The following is a 27,937-nucleotide window of genomic DNA, read 5'->3' on the forward strand; positions in this document are numbered from 1 at the left end:
GGTGAGCCCTCACCAGAAACCAAGCAAGCCAGAAATCATCTTGGACTTGCCAGCCTCCAGAATACTGAGAAAATACATTTCTGGGATTTAAGTCACTCAGTCTGTGGTATTTTGTTATAGCAGCTCAAGCAGACTAATACATTTCAGTCCTGAGTTAGTAAAACTTCCCAGAAAGTGTCAGAGCACTATCAGGGAATGTCTTTAAATACATAAGGTGCATGTATTCATTCCCAGCCCACCTCCTTCATCTTCCATAAAATGCAGGAAGGGCCAGGGAGTCACAGGGCCCATTTCTTTCAATGTGTCTATGGGGAGGCCACATACAGGCAGCCCACGACGGCTCAGAGAATGGGACTGGTTTCAGCATGACCCTTTTTGCTCTAGGAGAGCATGACATGGATCATACCTACTTTACTCTCATAGAAATGTGCTGCTTCCTCTCGTATACATAACTAATAATGAGTGGCAGTGCGCTCCCCGTCGTCAGAGCCTGATCAGGACCAGGGAGGTAGGTGGGACTCAGCCTGGGTCTTCGTGGCTGTGGGAGCCATCACTGCTCTCTCTATTCTGGGTGGAACAGTCCTGGTGTAAGCGTCCTGCTTCAGTGTCTGTGAGCACAAATGGGTGTGTGTGTGTGTGCCCATGTGCATAAGAAGCTTGTATCCTTTCTTCTCCTAGTGAAAGGCAATTCCCTGTACCTGGGGTTTGGGGAAGAAAGTGAGGTGTCGGGGAGCAAAAGGAACTACAGGAAAAGATGAGGATGCCTAAGCCCGCCAATCTGTTTGTCCTCAGCCTCTCCATCTGCTGAAAGATGCTCATTGGGGGTAGAATTGTCTCAGCCCATTTCATTGGAACAGGTCAGCCCAGTTAGCCTGACTGTCCTGTTTGCAGGTCAAGCTCAGAGGGAATTTTGCCACGGTAAAACATGCCCTACTTTCAAGTCATATGTGGGAAAAAAAAATAAATGAAGGAAGAATGGGGAAAAGGCCAAATGCTGCCAAAGTGTCCATGACAAACTCTGGGTTTCTGCAGGGGCAACTGGAGGGTGTACAACAAGTTCACCATAAGCCAAGGACACAAGTGTGTGTGTGTGTGTGTGTGTGTACACGTGTGTGTGTGAGTGTGTGTGTGTGCGTGTGCGTGTGTGTGTGTGTGCACAGCTCGTGTCTGATGCTTCTGATGGTTCTATTTATAAACTTTGTGCTCTCAGATGGGACAACCAGAGACACTTCTTTCCTGCATTTCAAGTGTTTCATTTCCTTTTTAACATGTCTTTAAAATTAAGGGCATGTACACCAATGCATGGGTTCACTTTCATCTTATAGCAAATTGATCAGACTAGGGTGAGTGGTCTGAGAAGCATGGGTGGTCTTTGTCACAAACAAGAGGATAAGCAGGACAGAGAAGAATACTAAAAACTAACGCTGTTGTTTTGGTGGCATTGTTTGTTAGCTGACTGTGCAAAAGGCACATGTTCTGTCATGTGCATTCCCAATAGTAATAATAAGCAGGCGTTGGGTGCTGACTGTGTTATGAGCCTTGTGCATATGAAATAAACCTCAGAGCCACTGTATGAGGCCAGAACTGCTTTGGGATCTTTCAGATGAAGGAACCAATGTGATGGCTTTGAAATCCTATGTCCAAAGCCACACAGTGAAACCAGAGCGAAGCCCGGGATTATTTGAATCAAGATTTGAATCTTCTTTCCTCCCCGGTGGGAGAATCACCCAGGGGCTGAGTGCAGATGAATGGCTGACTCTGGCACGGGGACAAGAAGCAGAGCATATTGTGGCACAGGACTTAGAAACATTCAGAAGCATCGGCAATTGTTTTCCAGGGGAGACACCCCAAAAACAAACCAGAGAAGGAAATACAACAAGGAAAATAGTAAAGCAACATGGAACATACAAGTTGCTGCATTTAGGGCGAAGCAGAGAACATCGCTGCTCCGTGGCAGTGCTGTCCCCAAGAAAGGGAGCTGGGAGTGGCCTGAGGGATGACTCCTCCAGCTCTGCGCCCTGCGAGCTCAGGGCTGCACAGGGCTGAGCCGGTGCCAAGAATGCCCTCTTCTGGCGATATTCTCAAAGCCCAGGATGAAAGCAAGGCAGCCGAGACCTGTGTTTTCCCAATCCAAGGTAGATTCCCTTGTCAGACATGGTTCTACTTAAGCAAATATCACTACCCTTTCTTTTTCCTCCTCAGCCCTCAAACTAGTGATAGGGAAATTATTTCAATAAGGTAAGCTGTACCTTGGTAGAGTTTGCTTCCTTTTTTTTTTTTTAACCCCGAATAATACTCTCTATGTCATCTGTATATTTATGATAGCTCAAAGACATGGGTGTGTGGATCTAATTAAAAATGTGAAAGGGTTTAGCAGCCTGCTGCTTCCCTGCAACTCTCTGGTTGCCAAATCTTGGCAGCCGCGTTGAACTTGAGCCAAGCATTTAGTCCTCAGCTGAACTGCTGCCAGCCTGCGCACGGCATTGTGGGGCAAGAGCTGGAGGGGCTGCACTGCACCAAGCTTGCACAGGGCGAGGCGGGGGCAGGACACGGGACCCCGCCACCCCAGAGGAAACTGGAGAGGAAGCCAGTTCAGTCTTGCTCTCTGCCTGGGCCCAATCCCCAGCTCTTACCAAATGCAGGTAGGACCAGCTAGGCCAATTTGGTGGCCAGGTAGGGCTCCAAGCTACTGGGTGGGAAACTGTCCTCACAGTTCTGCTTCCATTTGATTGAAATCAGGCCTGCCCAGAGAAGAAACAGTTCTCCATGCTCTTGCAGTAGCTAGGGCCTGAGCTGACAGCAGTTGGATGGTGCATTTCTACTGCGTTCTCTGCTGTCAGTCCAAGCTTTCCTTGATAACTTGGCAATTGTTCTGTGTCTTCCCTCTGAAGCAGCTGAGTCCATCACAGGGTTTCTCAAACCCTGTTGTGCACACATGTCACTTGGGGAATCTTGTGAAAATGCAGGTTTCTGAGTCTCCCTGGGGAAAGGGGAGAATTCACATTGCCAAGATCAGAACTGACAAGAACTGCTTACGTTCTACAATATAACTCCAGCCTGGAACTTTGGTGAGTTCATGGATGTTAGGCGCTGGAAAGGTACATCTTGGTGATTTGCTGTCGGAGAGAAAAGGGGAAGAACGATCCAAATAACTCAGCATTTTCCACAATATGTTGACAAAAATAAAGGAAAATAAAAAACATCAAAGACAAGGGTCACTTTTTTTTCGAAATGTACCAGCTACAAACAAATGGAAGAAAGGGTCGTATTCTTCGTGTGCTAAACACCCTCCTGCAGAGTGAAAATTCAACTCTGAAAAGATCTTCTAACATACTTGAGGGGCCGAGAGAGGGGATGAGGGGGGACTTTGCCTTTTAACTTTATGTCTTGTGTATGGTTGGTTTTCATGATGATGCATTTTTTTTTTTTTTTTTTTGTAATTAAAAGAAGAAGAGGCAGCAGCAGTAAGACAGCCCTGGAGCCTTCTTGGCTGTGACCTTCCCCAGAGCAGGCTGCCGTGATGCGGAAAGTATGGACTTTGAAGCCACTTCATCCCGAAGTGGAAGTGGGCTCTGGCATTAAGCTTGGGGAAGTCGCTTGGCATTGCTGGGCCTCTGCAGCTTCATCTGTGGAATGGAGCAATGGGGCCTTCATTGCAGCACAATTGTGGGTGCTGGAGACGTGTTTGTGGGGGGTTCATAACCAGGGGTCCTTAACAGGTGTTTTACAAATCCAGAGCCTCTCTCTGATGGGGCCAGGGCACCATTCCAGATAGAATTTCATCCCAACAGACTGCTTCCAAGCACAGATATATTCCAAAACCTAGTCACTTCAGAAGTCACAAAGCCTCTGTTCGTGATATGAGAGGAGCCCCCCAAAAATGAGGCCTTGGAGAATAGCAGTGAATTTTCTCTTTCTTTTCAAATGGAAAATTGATACATATGAAAAGTTTAAAATGACATGCCAAATAAATCACAAGTAGTCATAATTCAGCCGGCCACTTTTCTTATGAAACGATAAAATGGATGCAGTCAGGGCGACGGAGGGAGGTGCAGGCTGTGTGGCCCCGGTGCAATTAGGGGGCTGGTATTTCCTTCATATCCTAAGTTGGGGTGGCATGCCTCTTGCTTTGTGGTTTGGAATAATGCAGAACTGGCTGTTTCTATCACAGAAAGAGGGAGAGGGCATGTGCTGCTAAGAATCAGGATATTTCCAGGAAAATTTCACTCCAAGAGGCTTTCTCGAATCTCACTCCTAACATGTGGGCAGATGATTGTCTAAATCACTGAGGGATGATGCTGGAGGTAAACATCTAATTAATTAAAGAAAACCTCCCTCTGCACCCCAACTCTGAAAATGCCCTGCAGTTGAGAAACACCGACACACACACACCCACACTCACCCACACTCTCTCTTACACGTGTATTTGTTTAAAAAAAAAGCTTCCTGGGGACTGAGCCCTTCAGTCCACCTGCCTTTGTTAATTCCAGGTCACAAACACCTTAATCCCCATCACCCTTCCTTCCAAGTCTGTGTGACCACAACCCCTTCGCTCTTCCAAGTAACATTTGCTCCAAATTAATATTCTGGTGCTTTCGGGAACAACATTTAAAAATAAACCATTTTGGCACCTTGTCAAAGCCTTGTCTAAATTCCTTCATGACAACCACCCTCAGTGAGATTTTCAAAACCAAAGGGAATTAGGGGCAGGGGAGAAAAGGAGTCCGCTGTTTAGAGTCCTAATTTCAAACAATATCAAATAAGAATGTGTTTATTTCTCCTACCCCCTCTCTAATTCCCTCGTGGGCCCACAGGGTATCCTCAGCCCACCTCTATCTTTTAGTCCACATCTCTTTTGTCCCCTCCATGGGGTCTGGTCACCTGGGTCAGTGGGGAAGGGGCACTGGCCACTAGACAAAGAAGGGCTGGGCAGAGATGGGGCCTCGGGCAGGTGTTGAAATGTAGTTCCTGGTCTTTGGTAGTAATCACTGCAAAACAATCCTGTCTGCTCCATTTCAATCAACAACCTGCTCTCGTTGGTCTGTTGCTAAGAGACCAGCCTGTTGTTTACAAGATCCTTGGTGGCGTAGACTTCCATAATTTATAATTTATTATCTTAGTGTCAAAACTTGTGTTGGTTTTTATTTTATTTCACCATAGATCCAATTATGGTTAGATACAACAAAGGTCATGCACCTGTCAGTGGTAGAGTGGCTGCACCAGCAGTACCCCTCACCACCCCTAAGTTAAGGTGCTGCAGAAGAAAATGCTATTATAAACTGAAGATGAATATCATTTTTTGTCCAGTAACTTCATGCATTATATAGCTGTTCAGGTCAATGGATTTCCTCAAGACTTGCTCACTGCTAAAAACATGTTTCTGTCCAACCAGATGTAAATGAATTGAAATTATTTCCATTATCACAAGAAGGGAGTTGAGTCTTCTTGCTATACACTTCAACACCTATTGGCTCAACTCATCAATCCTCTCCCCACAAAGTTCAGGGCCATAGACACTTATCCAGCACTCCACGTGACTCTGGAACGACTGTTGGGCTTTGTGGGTCCACAAAACCACCGTGTGAGGACCTTTGCCACTTGGAATAATTTGATGAATTCAGAAAGGAAGTTATGACACCAAAGAAAGGGTCATTGAAGTAAAACAGCCCAGTCTCCACATATCAGCTTGGAGAAGAAGAGAAACAGAAAAAGTGTTACAGTCATTGCCAACATTTATTGTGCCAGGCACATGCTAAGTGTTTAACCTGGAATAACTTATAAAAAGGTCCTGACAGATCTATGAGGAAAATTCTAGCATCAGCCTTACTTTTACAGACAAGAAAATCAGAGCTTTATACCTTAAGTAAGGTACTCAAGGATGCATAGCTATTAAGTGACAGGATGGGACTCAGGCTAAGTGACTCCAGAGCCATTTGTTATGCTCATAGACATTTTTAAAATGTATGTCAGCCTGGGCTTTGCAGTTTTTCGTCCATTTAAGAAGAGTCCCATGTACATTTGATGAAACAGGGAAATCAGCATAGATTCCCAAGTCATATCACCACACTGTCTTTCTCTACAGAGTCTTCCTCATCTCGTAGAAACCACAGAGCATGAGAAATTTCTAGGAAGGGCATTTTATCTTCCCCATCAGAGGGCCTGGAAAATTCTAATGACATTTGACTGGGAATTAAGTTTGTTGTTTTCCAGAAAGCAATTATGGCAATGTTTCATACTAGCATTTTTCATCACTTAATTCCTGCCTGCTCCCTAGTGGGGTCACAGCAGGGACAGAATACCATACACAGATCTCCTGAATCCTCTCTGGCTGGGGTTGGCAGACTCTCTTGTAGTGCAGTGATGGAAAGAGGTGAAGAAACAAGCTAGAAACCATGGACTATCAAAGAAGCAGTCATGACATTAACAATGACTGAACCATTTCTCAGGCCTATTTGCTTTTCCTCCCCCAAGGAGGACATTGTTCCTGTTCTGAAATGCAAACCCATGGATTGGAGCTCACAGGCCGATCCCAAGCAATAAAGGAGTGGAGTGCACATCCCTCTGTTTATTTTCTGACATCACTTCTCTGAGACTAGAACCTTCCTGAAGGTACAGATGGGGTCCCATTCATCTCGGTAGCTGTGCACATCCATTTAAGATTCAAAATCAGAAGTTTGGAGTTCAAGTCCTCGTCTACCACTTACCAGCCTCATGAACCAAGGCAGGTTTTAAATTCTTAGGTTCCTAGTTACTACATTTGCAAAAATGGTGATAATAATACTATCTTCTTCACAAGGAAGAGAGGATTAAAATTCACAACAAATGCAACACGAAATTGGAGGTGAAACTAGATAAAAGTGATTAACATCATTACTCAAATGCCAGGACCAGTAAAATGCCTGACAAACAATAGCCTCACATTCAGCAGCATGCCTAGCCATGAGCTCCTGGTCAGCCTCTGTGTGCCAACACTATGAAGCATTGGGGTCCGGAATTGGAAGCCAGACTTTTTCTGCCAATTGTCCACAGCATATGGGGGAGAGGAATGTGCAATTACCCAGAAGTATACATAGACTTCTATGGAGATCCAGATTGAGATGTGATCTTTAATGCATTAACTTTCAGCTCTTATGCCACATTTTCTTCATCTGAGAAATGGTTCAGTCATTAAGTCATAACGACTTCTTTGATGGTCCATGGTTTCTAGCTCCTATTTATTCATCTGTTTCCATCACAGCAGTGAAAAAGAGGCTGCCAATCCAAGTGGAGAGGGTTTAGGAGATCCATGCATGATTCTGTCCTGGTCATGACCCTGCCAGTGACATAACTGCCTTGTCACCTGGAGAATTGAGAGAAGAATGTCACATGCTGTGTGTCACTTAGGAAGCGCTCAATGCGTATGGGGGATGGGAAGTGAAGAATGTCTGGGACCCCTGTCCCAATGATGCTTCTTCACTGGCTTTTAATGGGGGCTTCTAGAAAGAGAAGCACTTATTCATTGATACAAATAAAAAGTAATTAGACATAGCCTCCTCTGCCCCTCACCTCATGGGGTTTTCAGCAATGTCAACAAGAATCACTGTACTGATAATGCAAATCCTGATTCCTCCCTCCCCATTTCACTCGCTTATAGTCTCAGTTTTGGTTCATAGCAATTCAGCAAGCTAAGACATCAGGAAACAGTAAGGTCAGTCAGCTGGTTCCAGGGTGATGCCGGATAATGCCAGACAGGGTGATCAGTGGATAAAGAGACGCAGATATAAAGAAGGAAGAAGCCCCTCGGGAACCAGAATAAGTTGGGCTAGAAATTGAACTCAGCCGCTTTTAAAGTCTGACCCAAGACAAGGCAAGCTTCCTAAGGGTGACTTCATAGTGTTGGTACTAGCACTGATTAGAGCGTGTAGGTTAAGGTCTTAGAACAGAGGCGATGTTCCGCAGAAGGCAGCTGCTCTCTCTACCAAAGACCCTGAAAGACATGATGCTGTGAGAGGTGGTGCCATGGTCCTGATCATCATCTCTGATTCAACTTCAGAAAGTCAAAGAGAATTCATCCCCAAGATTTGGTTAGACCTTCATCTCCTCTCAAATTCCTGACATCTAGTCAATAATGCTGCCCCTGCTTCTGGTCTTTTGATTATTATTATTATGGAAACAATCAGTGACAATGGCCAGGATTAGGTTTATTGTAACTAAACTATCCCTTGCTGGACTCTAAAACTGTCCCCCTCTCATCTTCTTAGAAAAACAGAATCGTCCTCTCTGATACCCAAGACAAGCCCCAAAATACTCACCCCCGAATCCCCTGCACTAATGACTAAAGCATATCCAGTCTCTTTTTTAAATATGCCTCCTCTCCACACAGCTCTATAGTCTCCAGGGCTATCACCACTAAAGACATCTTTCTGAACAAGGATGAACATGCTCTTTACCTTTTTTTTTTGAGATGGAGGTTCATTCTTGTTGCCCAGGCTGGACTACAATGGCATTATCTTGGCTCACCGCAAACTCCGCGTCCTGGGATCAAGCGATTCTCCTGTCTCAGCCTCCCAAACAGCTGCAATTACAGGCGTGTGCTATCACACCCACTAAATTCATATTTTTAGTAGAGATGGCATTTCTCCATGTTGGTCAGGCTGGTCTGGAACTCCTGACCTTAGGTGATCCACCTGCCTCAGCCTCCCAAATTGCTGGGGTTACAGGTGTGAGCCACTGTGCCTGGCCGCTCTTTACCATCTTATAAAGCCCTAAGGTTCCCCACATTTGGTAAGACAAGAGTCAAGCATCCCAGCACAAGCTTCTACTCCACTACAAATCCCCATGTGCCCATATCCTCCCAGGCACCCCTCCACCACAAACCCCTTGAACCTGCGTATGGAATTGCTTCCTGTTCTTCAAGCACATTCTGTTTGGCCACAACTTAGACTTTGCGTATTCAGGTCCTCGTGCTTGGCATGACTTCTTTCCCAGAAAATTCCTGTTCTGCCTTCAAGGCACGGCCCTAGTGTTTCTTTTTCTAAAAGCCTCCTGGCATCTGTGGGCAGTTCGGCCAGATATGTTTCTCTTATTCATCTTTGTATCAAAAAAGCTGAACCCATAATAGAGTCTTAGTACTTGTGCCCTGACCCATCCCATCATCCTGAAGAACATTCCTGGGTCCTGCTTGGAACTTCCTTAATGGCCCCTAGATCCGGGTTTCCTTTTGGCCTCTTACAGTGTTCTTCTCATTCTCCTTTCCAGGACTGTCTTTCTCTACCAGCCATTAGCTGTTGATGTTCCTCAAAGTTTGCCATAAGCCATTTAAAATATCATAAATAATTTTATATCATCTCATTTACATTATCTCCTGACACCCTTCTGCTTCTCAGGCTGCATGAACCACTCATGATGATGACTCCCGCAGCTGCATTTGCAGCCGTGATTCTCCTTAGACCCCAGATCTTTGCATTTATATATGTGATGACTGTCTTGAGACTTGGCCATATCACAGAGGCTGCAAACTAGTATATTTAGTCAGATGCAGTGGCTCACGTCTATAATCCCAGCACTTTGGGAGGCTGAGGCAGGCGGCTCACTTAAGGTCAGGAGTTCAAGACCAGCCTGGCCAACATGGTGAAACCCCGTCTCTACTAAAAATAGAAAAATTAGCCAGGCATGGTGGTGGGCACCTGTAATACCAGCTACTTGAGAGCCTGAGGCAGAAGAATTGCTTGAACCCCGGAGGTGGAGGTTGCAGTGAGCCGAGATCACACCACTGCACTCCAGCCAGGGTGACAGAGCAGGATTCCATCAAAAAAAATAACAAAAAAAACAAAAACAACTAATATGCTCAAGTTGGCTTTACTTTAGCTTCCCTATGACATCCTCCTCCCCAGAGCTTTACTTCACTATCAGTGTCCTCTGATTAATGGCATTACCTCAAACTTGATGCCCACTTGAGAAATCGAGATGTCTCTTTACCTACCCTTCCTCAACACCAACCCGCCCATCTCATTAAGCAACGAGGCCTGTGGATTCTATCTTTCCAATAGTTTTCAATTTTTTTTTTTCAGTCTCTTTAACTGACTACCATTTTCCACCATTTTCTCAGTCCAGGCCTCATTATCTTTTTTTTTTCTGGGCTTCTACATCAAACTCCGAATTCACCTCCTTACCTCTGTTATCTCACTCTTCCTGTCTATTCTCCGTTTCAGGGCCAGGATGATCTTTACACAATGATCAAAGCACAAACTTTATGGTGTCATTTTTATATGTGTGATTTCCCAGTGGTCCTCTTTGCTGACTTGGGGTAATTCTCACAAACCTCTGCATGAATCACAGAAAGTTTGGCCTGGGTTCTAAACAGCTTGGGCTCTCTGTACCTTGCACCTCTGAGCCTTGCAGCCATATTGGATTCTTCTTAGTTCTTGCATTAGGCTTTTCTCTCTCAAGACCTTTACCTTCCATCAAATACAATGAAATATATGTTTTTGAATTGATTATTAATGTCCTCCTTTTTCTTGAGGCTAACTACAGGATTAAACTTAGCAGCACTTGTCTTCAAAAAATGGTAGCTCGGTCTCTTTCCCCAAAAGTCTGATTTTGCATCCTCTCTTCTTTGGTATCTCTGAGTTCACATCTTCTGAATGGTACTTGTTTATTTTTGAAGCTTATGTAGGGGCTTGTTTCAAAAGAGATACTCTATATTCTATCATGGCTGTAAGAAACTTAGGGGTCCTGTTCTATGCCCAAGGTTCTGCTTGTCGAATGCACATGTAATTGAGCAACACCACTGGGGCTTCCTATTTTATGTCACATTGCCATAGTGGCCAATCATGAACTATCCTAGCAGATCCTCTAAACTATTCGTTCATTGACTGCACATGGTTCCTCTCCTCCAAATGTACTTTTGACAGTTTATGAGGGTAGGTTTTGAATCACCCCCGAAATCTGAGTTCTTCCACGAAAAGTGATTTCCCTATGTTTTTGTTTAAGATTTTCTGACAGGCAAACTGCATGTTAGCATCATACATTTACTCTGTTTTTTTCTTTTTTTTCCCTTGCAATTCTAGACCGTTGTGCCAGAGAGGGCAAATCCTCTAGCCCTTTGATCTACGCAGTCCTTCAATTATCTTTCTGGTCTCCTCCTGTTGTCATTTAGAGTAAATACATACAGTTGGTCTTTGTGTCCGTCCATGAAAGGTAATCTCACTCTTCTTTTAATTATTTGTAGATCCCTTGGCTGAATGCCTTTTAGTCTGCATACATGCGTCTCATACCACATAGCCCAAATCTCTACAGCTTCGTCCAGGTGCAGTCTCCTCAGAACTACAAAGTAAGGAAAGATCACCTTTGGACTCAAGTACTCACAGTCCTTCTCCCTCTCCCACAAAGCACAATGACCAGGACAGTACCGAGCTTTGCAGTCATATTGGATTCACCTCCAGCTCAGCACATTCAACTCGAATCATTCAAATCACCCTTTCCTGCTGGTAAATGACACAAGTGCCAACTGTCAGCCTTTCTTATCTGGAGTCTTCTTCCCAAGTTTCTATTTTATGGGAAGGCATTGTGTTCTCCACAGTTATTTTAGTCTCCACATTTTATAGCCAACTCCTTTGATTTAAAATACTACAGAAGGCTCTGCTCCATCCCTGTTCCTTCCTAAACTGCTTTTTTGCAAAACGCTTAATCTGGGCTTGAAGGAAACACAATATTTTGCTGCATAATTTTACTTCTTAAATGAAGAGAAAGAATGAGAAATGCATGTGAGCCTCACTCCATCAAAACAACACACTTTCCCATGCCTCAGTCCACTCAAATGAATGAGTTTTCAGACTCCCTGTCCATGGTCTTAGGTAAATGCAGTAGTATCTACTTTTTTGATTTTATAAGACAAGGGCCAGGCCAGGCTCAGTGCCTCATGCCTATAATCCTAGCACTTTAGGAGGCAGAGGTGGGTGGATCACCTGAAGTCAGGGGTTCGAGACCAGCCCAACATGGCAAAATCCTTTCTCTACTAAACATACAAAAATTAGCTGGGCATGGTGGCACATGCCTTTAATCCCAGCTACTCGGGAGGCTGAGCCAGGAGAATTGCCTGAACCAGAAGGCAGACGTTGCAGTGAGCCAAGATGGCGCCACTGCACTCCAGCCTCAGCAACAGAGTCAGACTCTGTCTCTCAAAAAAAAAGCTGGGGGGTAGTGTCTTAAAATGAGCAGAAAGGCCGGGCGCGGTGGCTCAAGCCTGTAATCCCAGCACTTTGGGAGGCCGAGGCGGGTGGATCATGAGGTCAAGAGATCGAGACCATCCTGGTCAACATGGTGAAACCCCGTCTCTACTAAAAATACAAAAAATTAGCTGGGCGTGGTGGTGCGTGCGTGTAATCCCAGCTACTCAGGAGGCTGAGGCAGGAGAATTGCCTGAACCCGGGAGGCGAAGGTTGTGGTGAGCCGAGATCGCGCCATTGCACTCCAGCCTGGGTAACATGAGTGAAACTCTGTCTCAAAAAAAAAAAAAAAAAAAAGAGCAGAAAATTTTCTGTCAGGTAGCTCTAGATGCCTTTCCTCTGCTGCAGCATATTGGGCTCACCTTTGCCCATTCCCTCATACCTTAGTTTCTTCATCTGTCAAATGGGTAGAAAATACTCTTTCAGTCTTGTGTGCAGGAAAAACGTGATAATGGCTCCAGAAGTTTCCTGTCACCTGTAAAGCACTATGTAAACAAATCCGACTGCCACCAGTAATCAAAAAAGGAAGGCCTAATACCTGAGGCTTATAACTTTTAAAATAGTACTGCTAATCTGTAGTAAACTTCTAATTACTTTAATTGTTCAACTAAAAAAGGGGAGGACATTTGGCTAGGCAAAAATGAGATTTCAAACACATTATGGTCAAGTTTAAATGTTATCATTTGTTTCATTTTGTTAATAGAAGAAACTCAAGTGTTTTTCAAGAGTTAGTCATTGGGAACCAGCCCTTAACTGCAGAGTGTTATGGACAGAAACAGATTCATAGCATCTCGGGTCTGTTGGGGAATTCAAGGAACTCTATAGCAAGATTATTGTGCTCCAAGAGTGCACAGTGGACCAGGGGCTATCACACTCCCATAAAGCAGATAAAACAGATGGGACTCAGAGCACAGCTGTATTAGTCAATTCTCATGCTGCTGTAAGGATATACCTGAGACTGGGTAATTTATAAAGGAAAGAGGTTTAACTGACTCACCATTCTGCAGGGCTGGAGAAGCTTCAGAAAACTTACAATCATGGTGGAAGGAGAAGCAAACACGTTCTTCTTCACGTGGTAGCAGCAAGGAGAAGTGTGAGTGAACTGAGGGAAAGCCCCTTAAGAAACCATCAGCTCTTGTGAGAATCACTATCACAAGAACAGCATGGGGGTAACTGCTCCTATGATTCAATTACCTCCCACCAGGTCCCTCTCATGACACAACATGTGGGGATTATGGGAACTACAATTCAAGATGAGATTTGGGTAGGGACATAGCCAACCCGTCAACAGCGTTGTTAGAATCCAGAGAAAGCTGAAAGAGGAAAAAGAGAAAGATGTGGGGCCAGCACAGAAGACTTCCTGGAGTGACTGTGGCTCCATCTGGGTCCACAGGGGTCACAGCAGTCAGGGAGCACAGCAGAGAGAAGGCGCTCCTGTGTGAGACCTCCAGGTGAAACTGGGGAGGGGGTGGAAAGGGTGTTTATAAGAGATGAATAAACAGATTAACAAGGAATGATATTTACTGGGCTTTGAAAGTGGCATGTCACAGCAGCTTGAATCTGATCATTTGACCTGTAGGGAAAATGGGAAGTAGGGGACATTGGAAGGTGAAACTGCCTGAAAAGCCTCACCTTGAAAATCCATCAAGACATTCTTTAAATTTAAATATAAAACTATCACTACACCACTACTTATGACCCCTCTTCTTAGAAAGCCCTCCCCATGTCTCTGCCCCGCTAACTCCTGGCCGTCTTTGTAGCCTTAGAAAGGCACTGTTTTCTCCACCAGCCCCACCCCAAAGGCTCTCCTTCTCAACCAGGTGGGCCACCCAGAGTAGTCCAAAATTCCTTCATCCAAGCAGCCTTTATACATCCTGTGGCTTACAATTTCTTCCTACCCTTGGGACCCTCCTCTTCTTTCCCTTCTTAGCATTATGAAAATTATCATCAGTTTGCATTCAATGACTCCTTACCTATGCTGTGCACCTTGTCCCACAAGCCTCCCCCGATGGTAGACCCTCCACAGAAGTCTTGGATGACCCCTTGCAAATCACCAGACAGTGGGGAGACTCCTCTTTTTCCTCATCAGTGTCTTTACCCAGTGAGGTTAAGAAAGCCAGGGCAGGCTGAACTAAGAATTCCCTTGGTTCTAACACAAAATATGGTCATTTTAAATGACCTAATTGTCCTGGCTAAACACCTCTCTCCTGGGATAATCGAAAATGCTCTTTTAGTCTGCTCACAATTCCTAGCCTCCAGGCCCCCAGGGTTCCAGTGGGCGGGTGGTGGGTGTCCATTAGCCACTCACCTTCTGCCCTTTCTGGTCTCAGCTGGGCTCTTATCACCTGTACCTGGGCCTCTTGGTCTCAAGAGGTCCATGACTGCCTCTCTGTAAGCTCCAGCAAAAGATGGTGAGGTTCAGGCAATTGCCTTTCTTATTCTAATGAGCCTTGCTTCTAACAGAACATGAGAAAGGTTAGTGTGAGCACTCCAGAAGGAAAGAAATTAAAGGAGAAAAACAATAAAGAAATGTAATAGAGTGGGCAGAAAAAAAAACAAATGCTTAGATCTGAGGCATTCCTGGTTTAACGGCATGACTTTCACATGTGATATGATCTATCACACTTTGAGCCTCCTTATGTGTAGAATGGAGATAGATACCAGTTCACACTCTGCTGTGAGACTGGAATCTGTGTGTGATGCACCTGGCATAGGGCCTCAGACACAGGCCCAAACATTGGTACCTAGCGCAATGGTGGTTGTCATTATGCCAAAGAGTACCAAGGACTTTAAAAGCAGAGATTTCTAGCCTTATCAGGAACCCACATCTAGAGAGGGCAGAATTGCATGTTCCACACCTACCAGAAGTAGAGTCCTCCAGTGTCTGCCTCTTGGGAACTTTATAGAATTGAATGGTTTGACCCTCCCACCCCATTCAGGTTAAGCATACACTGTGTAACAAAGAAAGAAATCCACCTAAAACAGAATAGGTGAGCCTGCTTACAACAGCCACCCTTAGAAAATATGAAGTCCCTTCGCTGGATAATAAAGGAACAGCAGGAGAAGTAAACAGATTTATGGTAGATTCTCATCCTAAGACAGTAGCATCCTAAGACAGTAGCACCCTCTTTCTCCTGCTGTCAATGGCTCTTCAATTTAAAGAACGAACGGCACCTCGTAAGAACCGAATTTGCTCATTGATTAATCTATATATAAGTAGCACTTGATACCATATGCTGTCACAGTGGAATACAATGTGCTCCAAACTATAGGTGCCTAGTCATTTTAAATATAAAAATTAGAGGTATTCATTAAAATTTGAAAGTAAATAAATAAAAGGGAACATTGATATCTAGTCATTATACTTCTACAAATAAAATGTGAAAAGAGAAAAAAAAAAAACAAAATCCTTCCTATTATCTTCCCTGAAAATTCCTTTTTTTTTTTTCTTATGAATCAGATACCACATCTCCAGGGAAGAGTTATTTCTTTCCTCTATGCATGAAGCAGAGCACGTTGTGGGGGAGGTGATGTCCACTCGGTAATGGGGGAGGTCCCTGAAGCAGAAGGAGCCTCCATCACCTGCAATTCCCATCAGAAACCTACCTCAAAGGCTGTAGATCAGACATTGTTTATGGGGTAGGGAGAAGGGCAGGGCTAGGGGAAACCCACAGTGTGTGATTCTCAAAAAGTTGAAAAGGCCAGAGCACAAATACATCTCCACAATTACACTTTGACTTTCCATAAGTGCTGTCTGGAGTCGGAGGAAGTCAGAGAGAGAGGGTGGGGGCTGAGCCTGTGCTCGCAGATTCTTCGGTGAAATGGGGAAAGACAGGTTAATGGTTAGCTGTCTCCGTGTGGGTGGGTGTGGGTGGAAGGGCAGAGCTGGGAGATGGTAGATTTTCAACATCGCTGGAAAAAAAACAGGCCAAGCGCACTCCCCCCAGACCAACTGATTTTCCTCCAGTGAATTCACCAGGGAAAAGGGATTTGGAGGCAAGATCTCATTACTAGTTTTGTTAAAAACCCACCTGCGAACACAGGGAAATGAATAGTCCCTGGGATTTGGGGGTTTGGGCTGTGTGCTCAGGTGTGGACAGACCTTAACCTCATCAGCTGCTTGACTTCGGGGCTCCTGATAAAATATGAGGTGTTCTTCCGTATAAAGGAAATATGGATACAGCTAGAAACCTGGCCCTGGGCTTGTGGATGGCCACCCCAGCCCAGCTCACAGTATCCATGTGGATCATCTGTGAGCAAATGATCATGAATGACAAAAAAAGGCTTGTATCCAGAAGCAAAATAACCTCAGGAGGTTATTTTCTCTACCTTGCCCATATTTATATGTGGGGTCATGCATCTATTAGGACTTTCTGTCCACGGCATTTATTATCTCATGTTAAATCTAAACATTTCAGAGGTTTCGGCCTTCAGAGGAGGCCGATCAAGAGGCTTAGTCATGTCATCAAGGGCCTGGTTCTTCTGAGTCTGCACTTTCTGCATCCCTTGCTGTTGGCCCTGTGCTCAGGCTCCATGCCGTGCCTTCCTCCAAATCCCCAGCCCTCCTTTCGCTGCAGCAGAATGATTGCCATAGCTCTGTTCCTCACATCTTCCCATCACTCCATCCACAGACAAAGAGGGTCTACTTTTGTGGCTCTGTCTAGTAGCCAGTCTCTAAGATGGTGCACTGGGATCCTTGCTTATTGGTATTCACATTCTTGTGTAATCTCTTCCTCTTGTGTGTGGGACAGGCTTGGTGGCCTCATGATTGAGATGCCATGTCCCAGATTATGTGACGGTGGGTGGTGACTTGCTTTTGTTCTTCTACCCCTTCTCCGGCTGAGTGAGCAGGCTGCCCTGTGGAGACCCCTAGTCTGACTCACAATTCCTACCCTCCAGGCCCCCAGGGTTCCAGTGGGCAGGTGGTGGGAGTCCACTAGCCACTCACCTTCTGCCCTTTCTGGTCTCTCTGGGCTTTTATCACCTGTACCTGGGCCTACTGGTCTCAAGAGGTCTATGACTGCCCCTCTGTAAGCTCCAGCAAAAGATGGTGAGCTTCAGGCATAAAACTGTTATTGAATAGAGACTGAGGACGGTCTCTACTCAATAACAAACAAGGACCTGAGATCCTCCATCTAACAGCCCAGGGGAAGAACCAAGCCCTCCACCAGCCCCACAAATGGGCCTGGAAGCAGACTGTTTCCTGGTCAAGCCTTGGCATGGCAGCAGGTTTAGCTGATAACTTTGGCCTGGGGTCACCATCCCAAAGTCCCAGCTAAGCCACCTGGAACTGCTGATGCACAAAACCTGTGAGATAAAGCATGTTTGTTGTTTTAATCCAAAACATCTTGGGGTAGTTGTTATGTAGCAAGATATAATAGGCACACTGCCGTGGAAAATGAAAGGTGTTTCTTTTTCGGAGCTCCTTGATTCTCCTTGGCTCTGAATGTTATATGTACATCTCTGAACCAAGGGTTGTATTCCGAGATAATGACTGAAGCCTGGAGACAGGAGGGGCCTGGACTTGTGACAGAAGGAGCCAGTCTTCTGTCTTAAAGCCCCCTTACTTCCTAGCTCTGTGCTGGGAGGAGTCACTGAGCCTCGTGAAAACTCCTCTTACTCATCTATGCAATAGCAGGTTGAATGATGTCCCTCGAAGAGACATGGACAAGTCCTGATCTCCATGCCTGTGAATGTGACTTTATTTGGAAATAGTGTCTTTGCAGAAGTAATTGTGGTCATCTGGATTTAGGATGGGATCCTAAGCCCAACCACTGGTGTCCTTGTAAGAGAAAGGAAAGGAAGATGGGACAGACACAGACACAGAAGAGACCCAAAAAGAGATGGTTACGTGAGGACTGAGGCAGAAATGGGAGTGTGGCAGCTGTAAGCCAATGAATACCCAGGACTGCCAGCAGACACCCAAGGCCAGGAGCAAGGCATGGCTGGGGCTCTTCCTCACAGCCCCCAAAGGAAGCAACCCTGCTCTCACCTTGATTTCAGACTTCTGCCTTCATACTATGAGAGAGCAGGTTTCTATGGGTTTAAGACACCTTGCTTTGGAACTTTGTTGTAACAGCCTTAGGAAGCTATTAACAACACAGTTGGGTCACAATAATTGATGCTGCTGTGAGATCATGGATGCAGAAGTCTACATAGAATAATTTTAGTGACCTGATAGCCAGTACACACCCAGCCTATCCCTCTCCACAATGGGATTCAGTGTGCCAAGAAATGACCTCTTTGGCAGAGGCTGGAAGAGTTCAGATTGGATGAACAGAGGTGGATAGTAAGTTTGAAAGCAGTTCAAATAGAAAGCACCGGATGTGGGGCCCGATGACCTGGGCTCACTTTCTTCTGGCATTAGGTAAAATTGCTTCATGGCACTCAGCCTCGGTTTGTCAGTGGTAGCATGGGAATAATAAACCAAACTTGAGACATTGTTATGGGGGGTGGGGCAGGAAGGAGAGCACGAGGGACGGAGAAAGAAAGAAGAAAGAGAAAGAGGGAGAGAGAAAGCAAGAGAACTGCAGCTTTCTGGCACTTTGTAGGTGTCCAGTAAATGCTTCTGTTTTCACGGAGCTATACTTTTGGTGTTTGTTTATTGGCTGTCAGATGGTCTGCCCCATGATTCCTGGGCACTCTTGATGAAAAATATTCACAGACTAGACATTAAAAAGTGTACTTGATCATGTTACTTCCCACTGACTGTGCTTGGAAGAGGAGCAGGGGAAGGAGGCAAAGCTGAGGGTTTAAATCCACAGCTTCTTGGTGGCAGTGAGCAATAATTGTGGCCATCTTATGCTTGTGCTTGAGTTATTTTAAACTTTCCCCATTGTCTTAAGGACAAAATCTAGGTTTCTGTGGCCCGGTCCACTTGCTTCCTGGCCTCATCCCCCTTATTCCTGTCTCGTATTTAAGTTTCTGCAACACAGCAGAAGCTAAAATACACGATCTGTCCTGATTGAATCAGGCTCTGCATTTTCACAGTATTGCGCCTTGGCTTCTGTTATTGTCACCAACGGGAATGTCCTTTCTCCCTGACTGCCTTTGTGCTCTGCCTGCCTGTCTTCCCTCTCTCTTTCACACTCTCTCTCTTTCTAACCCTTCCTCCTTGCCACCAAACCCCTAAGAGCCACTATTTTTTTTTCACTTTCTCCATAGTTTAGCCTTTTCCAGAATGTCACATTGTTAGAATCAGACAGTATATAGATTTTTCAACCTCCTACTACTTAATTATATGCATGTAAGTTTCCTCCACACCAGTATTATTGCTGAATAATATTCCATGGTACAGTTGTACCACAGTTTGTTCATTCCTTTACCTATTGAAGGACATCTTGATTGCCTCTAAGTTTTAGCCATTATCAATACAATCTCCTGTGAATATTTTTGTGCAGCTTTGTATGTGGACATGAGTTTTCAACTGCCTGTCTTTTACAATTTCGCACAAATGCCACTTCCTCCAGGAAGCACTGCCTGATTCTCTGGGGTCTGCAACATTGGTCTCCCTCCTGTTTCCATGCTGCATTGCACTTGCTCCACCATGGCACTTAGGAAACTGTGCTACACGGACTCTTCCCTGCCCGTCGCCACAGTGAGACTGTGGGCTCTGGGACGAGAGAGTCCATGCACCTTCCACAATACCTAGATTAGGCGGTCAAAACATATTTGTTTACCTGAACTTTGAACTGGGTTTTCTTTCCTAGAGCCCGGTCCTTCATTTTTATCCAGTGCCTTTGAAGAGGCAATTCCTGGAGTTAGGTATCAAGTAAGATGCAAGGTCCAAGTGGCCTCTTGTGGGCCGTGACTTCTGGATCACGATCTAAGTGTGGTATCAATGTTTGGTGAGAAAAGGCAGATCTATGAACCCTGAACTGTTTCAGAACTGGGGAAAGTGGGGAGAATAGCGTTAGTCGTCTTCTGAGCATACTCACTGGTGTTAGTTACCTGGAGAACAGGTCAGCTCACTAGAGTTCTGGGAAGAATCCAGGAGCAGCAGAGAAGATAAAGTTACAAAGAACAAATCAAACATATTAACATAAAAAATCAGAAAAGCTTTGTACAGATGTTAGGAATACAACACAAATTTGGCTCTGATTTTCCTGGCAGCCCAAGTGCAGAAGGAAACAAGATGGATTCCAATGCATGATGCTCACTAGATTTAAAGGGGAAAATGTCCTTAAGAAGCATTTCTGTCCCCTCTATTGAGCCTGGAGATTTATTTTTCCTCCAGTGGGGGTTCATAAAAGGAACACTAGGTCCATGACACGGAATTCTTATCTTAACAGTAACAGGTCATAGAACACTATTATTTTTTTCTATTACTCTATATCTATGCGAAGATGGGATGGTAGGCACAAAGTCTGTCTCTGGAGGCACGGGCACTGTGTAAGAACACAAATTGATCATAACACAAGCGGACCCAGCAGAACGACCTCCATGCTGAATCCTCAGCTCCCCCTGCAGTTGGACAGTGGCCTGATGAACATTCCGAGAAACCCTGTGACCATGTTGCAGCACAAGGGCAGCTTGGCCAGGCCACCCGCTGGGCCTTATTTTTCTCGCTGGCCAAAGGGGTCAGCCTATTCCGGCACTGTCTCCTCTCTGGGCTCCAGAATAATCAAAGACACCTGTTTGGTGCTCCACTAATCAGGGAATGAAATAAAGCTAGATGTTTCCATATGTTGATTCAATTTATAGGCAAAAATATGTGTCAGGTGGGGGGGCATGAGAGTGTGGGGTGGGCAGTGAAGAAATGGTTCCATGATGATGTTTTGTAAGGAGCAAAAAGATGAGAAAGAAAGGGGGAGACACATCGCTGAAGGCCAGGCCTTGTGCCCATGTATATTTACCTATGTATCTGTATCTCTACCTGCCTTATCTGATTAAATACCAACAGCAACCTGAGGACGGTTCTATCTTCTGTCATAGATAAAGAGACTGATCTCAGAGTACACAGATCTACAACCACGTGAAGAACTGGATTTATATCTGTCTGACTCTAGAAAGTTCCTGAGATTCCTCTGCTTCATCCTCTTGCCCTTGCCCTTTAAAATACGTTTTCAAATAGCAACAGGCGGTGCAATCACTAGGCAAGTGATTCTCAGCCTTTTTCTTTGTCATTAGTACATCCTGAAGGAGACGTGTTGGACGTATTTTCCTGGTGATCACTCCATGAACTTTCTATAACACAGGTGTACTGTGTATCCGGTTATGTACCATCTGTACATCTGTTTCTAAAACATAGAAACAGTAAGCGCCCTTCTCCAAGAATCCATTTTCACCCCCTTGGGTGTGATGTTAAAAATGTGTGTGCTCGAAATTCAGTCACAAACACATTACAAATGCATAATCGCTTAAGAATGTTACCAAAGTTTATGAGTTCGAGATGATAAATCTATGTTATTTAGTTCATCTTAGAGAACCAGAGATTCTGGGAACCAGAGAACCAGAGATTCCAGGGAAGTAGACCAAGCTGACAGAGCAAGGAAAGGCAGAACCAAACATGCAGGCAAAGAGTCTGGATTCCCATTCTAGTGCTCCAGCTTAACCAGGATGATCAGTAAAGGGTTGCGTTTCAATGTGCTCCCGGCACTTGCCTCATGCCTCCTTGCATTAGTAAAGAAATGGCATTTTGGGAGAAACCAGAATCTGCCTGGGGGCCACGGAAAGGCAGCAAGGCAACCTGATCCAAGTTTTCAGGGGATTTTTCAGAAAGCAGAGTGTATTAGTCTCCTATTGCTACTGTAACAAATTACTGTAAACTTAGTGACTTAAAAGAACACACATTTGTTGTCTTAAAGTTCTGGAGGTCAGAGCCCAAAATGGGTCTCCTGGAGCTAAAATCCAGATGTCAGGAGGGCTGTGTTCCTTTGGGAGGTCTTGGCGGGGAATCCGTTCGGTGTCTTTTCCAGCTCCTGGAGGTCACCTGCTTGCTTTGGCTGTGGCACACTTCCAGCAACTGCGTCACTCTAATCTCTACTTCCATAGCACGTCACCCTTTCTGACTCCTGCCCTCTTCCTTCTTTCCTTTATAAGCACACTTGCAGTCCAGGATAATCTCCCCATTTCAAAGTCCTTTATGTAATCACATCTGCAAAGTCCCTCTTGCCATGTAAGGCAACACACTCGCAGATTCCAGAAATTAGAATTTGGACATCTTTGGGTGCCTGTTATAATGCCTACCACGCAGACCAATGCATGCTTAATGTGACCAACCCGTCTTTGTTTGTCTGAGACTGTATTGACTTTAACGTGGAGAGTTCTGCATCCTAGGAATTCCTACAGTCCCAGGCAATTTAGGACAGTTCATCGTCACCCCATGCGCCCTTCCTAGGTGCTCCTTCAACTTAGAGATTTGGTGTTTTCCCTCCCCTTGAGAGAACTATTCACCTAAGACTACACAGAGGCTGGGTGTAGTGGCTTATGCCTGTAATCGCAATGCATTTGGAACACTGAGGCAGGAGGTTCCCTCGAGCCCAGGAGTGTGAGACCATTCTGGGTAACATGGTGAGACCCCTCCTCTACAAATTTTTTTAAAAAGTTAGCTGGGTATGATGGCACATGCCTGCAGTCACAGCTAGTTGGGAGGCTGAGGAGAAAGGATCCTTTGGGACTGGAGTTCAAGGTTTCAGTGAGCTATGATAGTGCCACTGCACTGCAGCCTGGGCAACAAAATGAGGGCCTGACTCTAAAAATACAAAAAAATAAAGACTGCACAGAATAGATGGATGGACTCTGGGCTCTGCCCTTATGCAACATTTACTAAGCAATAATTACAAGTTTGCCTCCTAGACTGGGTGATTTCTCTAATTCCAAGTCAAGGTCATATTTATCTCTGTTGCCATAGAGTGTTATGGGTCACTGGCACTGACATGTGATTCAGGAAATGCCTGCTGATGTGAATTGAAGAGAAAGACAGATAAATGCTTGGCTGAGAGAACGGCAGGAGACAGTGATGGGTACAAGGGTGGGTAGACGAAAACATGAATGGATGGCTAAAAATGATGGGTCAGCTGGGAGAGCATCTCAGATCTCAACAGTATCTAGGCACAGAGCAATTTATTTTTAATTTGCATCCTCGTATGTCAGCCCAGATGGGGGGAAAGACAAAGAAAAGAAAAGAGAGAAGAGAAGGAAGGAAAAGAGAAGGGATGGGAAGAAATGGAAGAGAAGAGAAAAGAAGGGAGAAGAAAGACAAAAGGAAATGAATGAGATGAGTAGAGAAAAATAAAGACTAGAAAAGGAAGAGCATAGAGAGGAGAGGAGAGGAAAGAAAACACATGGGTGGTCCCCAGCTTGGACCACATGCCCACAAACAGCTCTGCATCCCAGAGGTGGGACCGTGCTGGAATTCCAGAAGAAGAGGCATGCAGGCCAAGCACAGACCATTCCATTAGTTCTTCTGAATTATTTCTGCAGCCTAGACCCACATCAGGGAGAGAATGTCTGTCGTGCATTTTAATCTGAGTTCTGGGCTGGTATTTGTCAGCCCCAGAGGAAAAGCCACTTTTTTTTTTTTTTTTTTTTTTTTTTTTTTTTGCCCTTCTCACATGCTGGGCAGGCGTGTTACATTTTTCTTTGGCTGTGAAGGCACTAAGTGTTTCTTGGCAGCTTGTACGTCTGGAGCTCAGCCTCTTCCCAAGTCAGAAAGACCAGAGATTCAAGATCAATGGGTGTAGCTGTCAGGTGGGTTCCCTCTCCAATGCCATCTTGGAGAAAGGCAGGAGGACTTTTGATCTTCCTCTCGTCTGGCTGAGACCGAGCTCTCTCTCCTGAATGTGCACACCTGAATACCTCATTCTGTTTCTATGAGCTTTCTCTTTTCATTACTGCTTCACCTCCAATGGAGAAAGATCAGTAGAATATAATATTGAAGACACAGAGTCCTTGGAACTCTTTGGCATTGACAAATCGTGTTATAACAACCTCCTTTGCGTCTTAAACACCCTGGCATTCTCATATTCAGCTTGGCAGCCTCATCAATATTCTGGAGAGATTTGAGCTCAAGGCCATCAAATATGACACTTCGGTTGTTTCATTGGGAGTGAATCTACTGACTGTGGCCTTAGTGACACCAAGGCTGGCATGTTAGGTTTTCTCTCAATTTATGGACTTTTCTGATGTGTCCCTCAAATCTAGCCCTGGTGACAGGAAGGAACAGCACCCAGCCCCAGCTCTGTTCTATAGGAGCTGCATGCTTTTGAGGGATTCGCTTCTCCTTTCTGAGCCTCAGTTCCTCCACTGGTGTGGTGAGCTGCAGTTTAGACCAGGTAGTCTGTAAGGTTTTCTATATTTCGGCATGCCCAGCTTTGCTTAGGATTGCTCTGAATGAATGAGTGCCCAGCCATGTCCAGGCTAATACACAGGGTCAGAAAATACAGTTGGCCACATATGCACTTAAGCATTGATATAAATTGTCTGCCTGAATCCTGGCTTTGGTAGTTCGTGGATCAAACCACGCCCCCTCTGTGCAGAGTAATGATCAGTTATGGCGGCCATATGTCCTAGGTTTCCTCGGACAGCCTGGATTTCAAAAATTCTGTCCCCTCGTCAAACCTCGTGTCAGATCATGTATCTTGATTTTTGATTCAGAAAATATGGTCACCATATGGCAAATGCATCTCCACCACTGTGACATAGACGGCTTGTCTTCATCCTCCTGCAAAGCTCTTATTCTCTCAGGCAGACAAGGATGCATCCCCTCTCTGTTCCCACTGCTGTCACCACAAAACCTTCAATCCATCACTTGCACGCCGGTGTCCTGTGCTGGACATCAGGCTCCCGAAAGGCAGGAACAACATTTGGTTCATCTTTATATTCTTAGCACCAGCTCTGAATAAACTAAAAGCAATGTTTCAGGAGTCTGTCACATTATACAGTCGAAATCTTCCTGAAAAGATGGGGGCGTACATTTTTAAATTACAATCTCTTAAATAGAACCAGGGAACTTAGTACTCAAGGAAGAAATCATATATTTTATTATTTCCTTCCTTTCCTTTCCTTTTCTTTTTCTTTCTTTTCTCCAAATAATTATTTCAGACCTTCTCAAAGATCTGGACTTGCATATGCCATTTGCTAGGAGTGAGTAAATCTTGGAAGCAGATTCTCCTGGCTGTATGGGATTCAGTCCACTCATGGCCAACAAACTGAGACATCAAAAGAGAGAATTCACTATTTTAAATCTGCAGTCCTCTAAAACTCAGTCCTGTAGTTGTAGAATTTCTTGTAAATGTGTTTCATGAACTAAAGAAGGCAAAGGATTTTGAAGGGGTACAAGAGGGATAAAGTCCATTTTATGGCCTTTGGAGGAAAACCTTAGTCACCTTTCCTATATTTCCTCTTCCTTGGCTGCTTTTAGTGCTAGCCCCCTTCTTTAAGTACCTTCTCCTTCCTGAATGCTCTAGACATACGTACCTCCAAGCTCCTCTCTAGCCCAGATTTCATTCTGGCAGCCGTGCTAAACTTTGATCCAATGTTGTCCCTAACTTCTACTTATTTTCAGAGTAATAATTATATTTCACAGCATAACATTTAATACCTCTTATGGTGTGACCACCATCTATCATTTTACACCTTAGATCCTCAAAAGACCCATACGCCAACACGTTTTACCCCAGAAAAATCAAGAATCCAGTCATTTCTGCTATTGCCAATCCCAGAAAAATATCCCAGCTCACTCTCATTGTTCTGAGTGTTTTTACCAACGGTTGCTTTTCTCTGGGATGAGTCCCTGCCATCAGGTGCCCTGGCAAACCCTGGCTGTGTTTCAAAACCTTGTTTGAGTATCTATTTTATTGTGAAGGCTTCTCTCATTCAGTAAATACAGATGATGATAATGATGATGGTGATGATGGTGAATAATAATAATAATGACAAAGCCCACATATATTCAGCAGGAATTATGTGCTGGGTGGGGAGCTAGGTGCTTTTCAGACTTTACCTGATCTTACATTTTATAGCAGAAGAGAAAAGTCAAACCCAGAAATATTTGCATAGCAAAAACTAAGTCTAAAGACATATAGTTTAAAAAGGGCAGAGCTGAGGTTGGGACCCATTTTCTGTCTGATCTCAAAGTAGAGTTCATAACTGGTACATCCCCCTTAGGCTCAGTCAAGTTCTACCTTGGACCCCTTCAGCAGGTACCCACAGCAGGTGCCTCTTGCGTGATCATCCTCATGCTGACCAGCCACTCTCGAGGATCTGGAGGACAGAGGCTCTGCTCTATAAATCTATTCTTCATGAGCCCTTCCTATGGTCCCTGACACATGATCAATATACAAGTAGAACTGGCTGAAGAAATGGACACAAAACCACTCCTTCATATTGCTTTATTTTTGCCAGGAGGAACACTTCAAGGAGAATATATAGACACCTTCCTCTGGATCTGTGCACATATTCAAGCTCACACTTCAAAAGGGCCACAATAATCTCCAAGAAGCAAAGTTATCCTAGGCTTCTTCTACCTGGAGCATAAGCGGAGCCCACCGAGACCCTTCACTGGCACAGCAACTATGTGCTCACTAGTGCCTAAGCTGATAAAGAAGCCTGCAAACCTAACCTTTCAAAAGAGCCAGTTCCCAGAGGATGACAATATTAAGTCTGAATTCAGCAAAAACAAACAAAGAAACAAAGAATCAAAAAAGTAAACACAAAAGAAATAAAAACAAATGCCCAAGTCATGACTGATAGAATAGGTTTCACTGTTTGACTTGATTTTAGGGACAGTTGCACTGGCACAGAATTTTGTCTGGTCCTTTGCTTGAGATTGGCATTTGAAAGTTCCCTAAGAAGCCAAGCTGAGTCCACGTGAAACCTCATGCAGTGAGTGAACTGACAAAACACACACATCAATCAACAACCAGCAAGGTGGATCTGCCTTCAGTCAATCCATATCAGCAAAGGAAATACAATCATTTTACCATCTAGACAGAGGAGATTGCAGCTAACTTTCTGACTGGCTCAGCTTTGGCAGCACTGTCCCAGCTCCCTATGCTGATCTACTAATATAGAAAGGTCCCGCTAATAGACATACTCTGTTCTAACACACTGAGACCTTTCTCTCACCTCTCACATTTCTCCTGACTGAGTAAGCTTCATCAAAAGTCCTGGAGGCTGTCTTGGATCTGTTCTGTTGTCCATCAAATTTCCGCAGTCCCTTCAGGGAAATAGGTTATTCAAGAACTCCACATTCTGACTGGTGAGGATCCTCCACACCAGCCCTGTCTGTCTGGGATTACGTGTATCTCCGTCCTGTTCTACTTTGAGAAGGTTTCAAAGATGGCAAATCACAGCTTTCCCACTAACTGACTACTGTGCACCTACGGTGTGCCTACTGTGAGGACTGTGCGGAGAAAAGTGAAAATTGTGAGCTTGTAGACCTTCAGCTACAAGTAGAACCACGAATATTAGCCAAGATTAAGATAAGGAACAACTATAGGAGCAAAGTGGCAATTGTAGGGCAAGTAATGGGACCTCGTTAGAATGTCAGAGAGAACAGAAGGGCTTCAGTCAGTCATAAATAAGCAGAGAAGCTGTAGGAGAAAGGTTAAAGTGGATATGGAAGTTCAAGGCTTTGTCCAAACAGAGATATTAGAGACTAGCAAACAATCGAGACCAGGAGAAAAAATAAAGTGGTTGGGGTGGAGAGGGAGGGAAAAGGGAGAGGGGAGGGAAGGTTGCATATTCAGCACTGTTCTCCTAATCCTTTGAAATAAGAAAGGAAGGGT

The 27,937-nt window shown here is 44.7% G+C and overlaps 1 long non-coding RNA gene across 1 annotated transcript; it reads left to right on the forward strand.

The window, feature by feature from the left end:
* Positions 1-2,494: 2,494 nt before the first annotated feature.
* On the forward strand, positions 2,495-22,908 carry LOC116557679. Its single transcript, XR_004271646.1, has 4 exons — positions 2,495-2,642; positions 11,210-11,481; positions 14,734-14,737; positions 21,141-22,908. It is a non-coding gene; the product is annotated as an uncharacterized LOC116557679 (long non-coding RNA).
* The last annotated feature ends 5,029 nt before the right edge of the window (positions 22,909-27,937 follow it).

This window comes from Sapajus apella, unplaced genomic scaffold (assembly GCF_009761245.1).
Source record: "Sapajus apella isolate SASKATOON/1434 unplaced genomic scaffold, GSC_monkey_1.0 scaffold20, whole genome shotgun sequence".
NCBI lineage: Eukaryota > Metazoa > Chordata > Mammalia > Primates > Cebidae > Sapajus > Sapajus apella.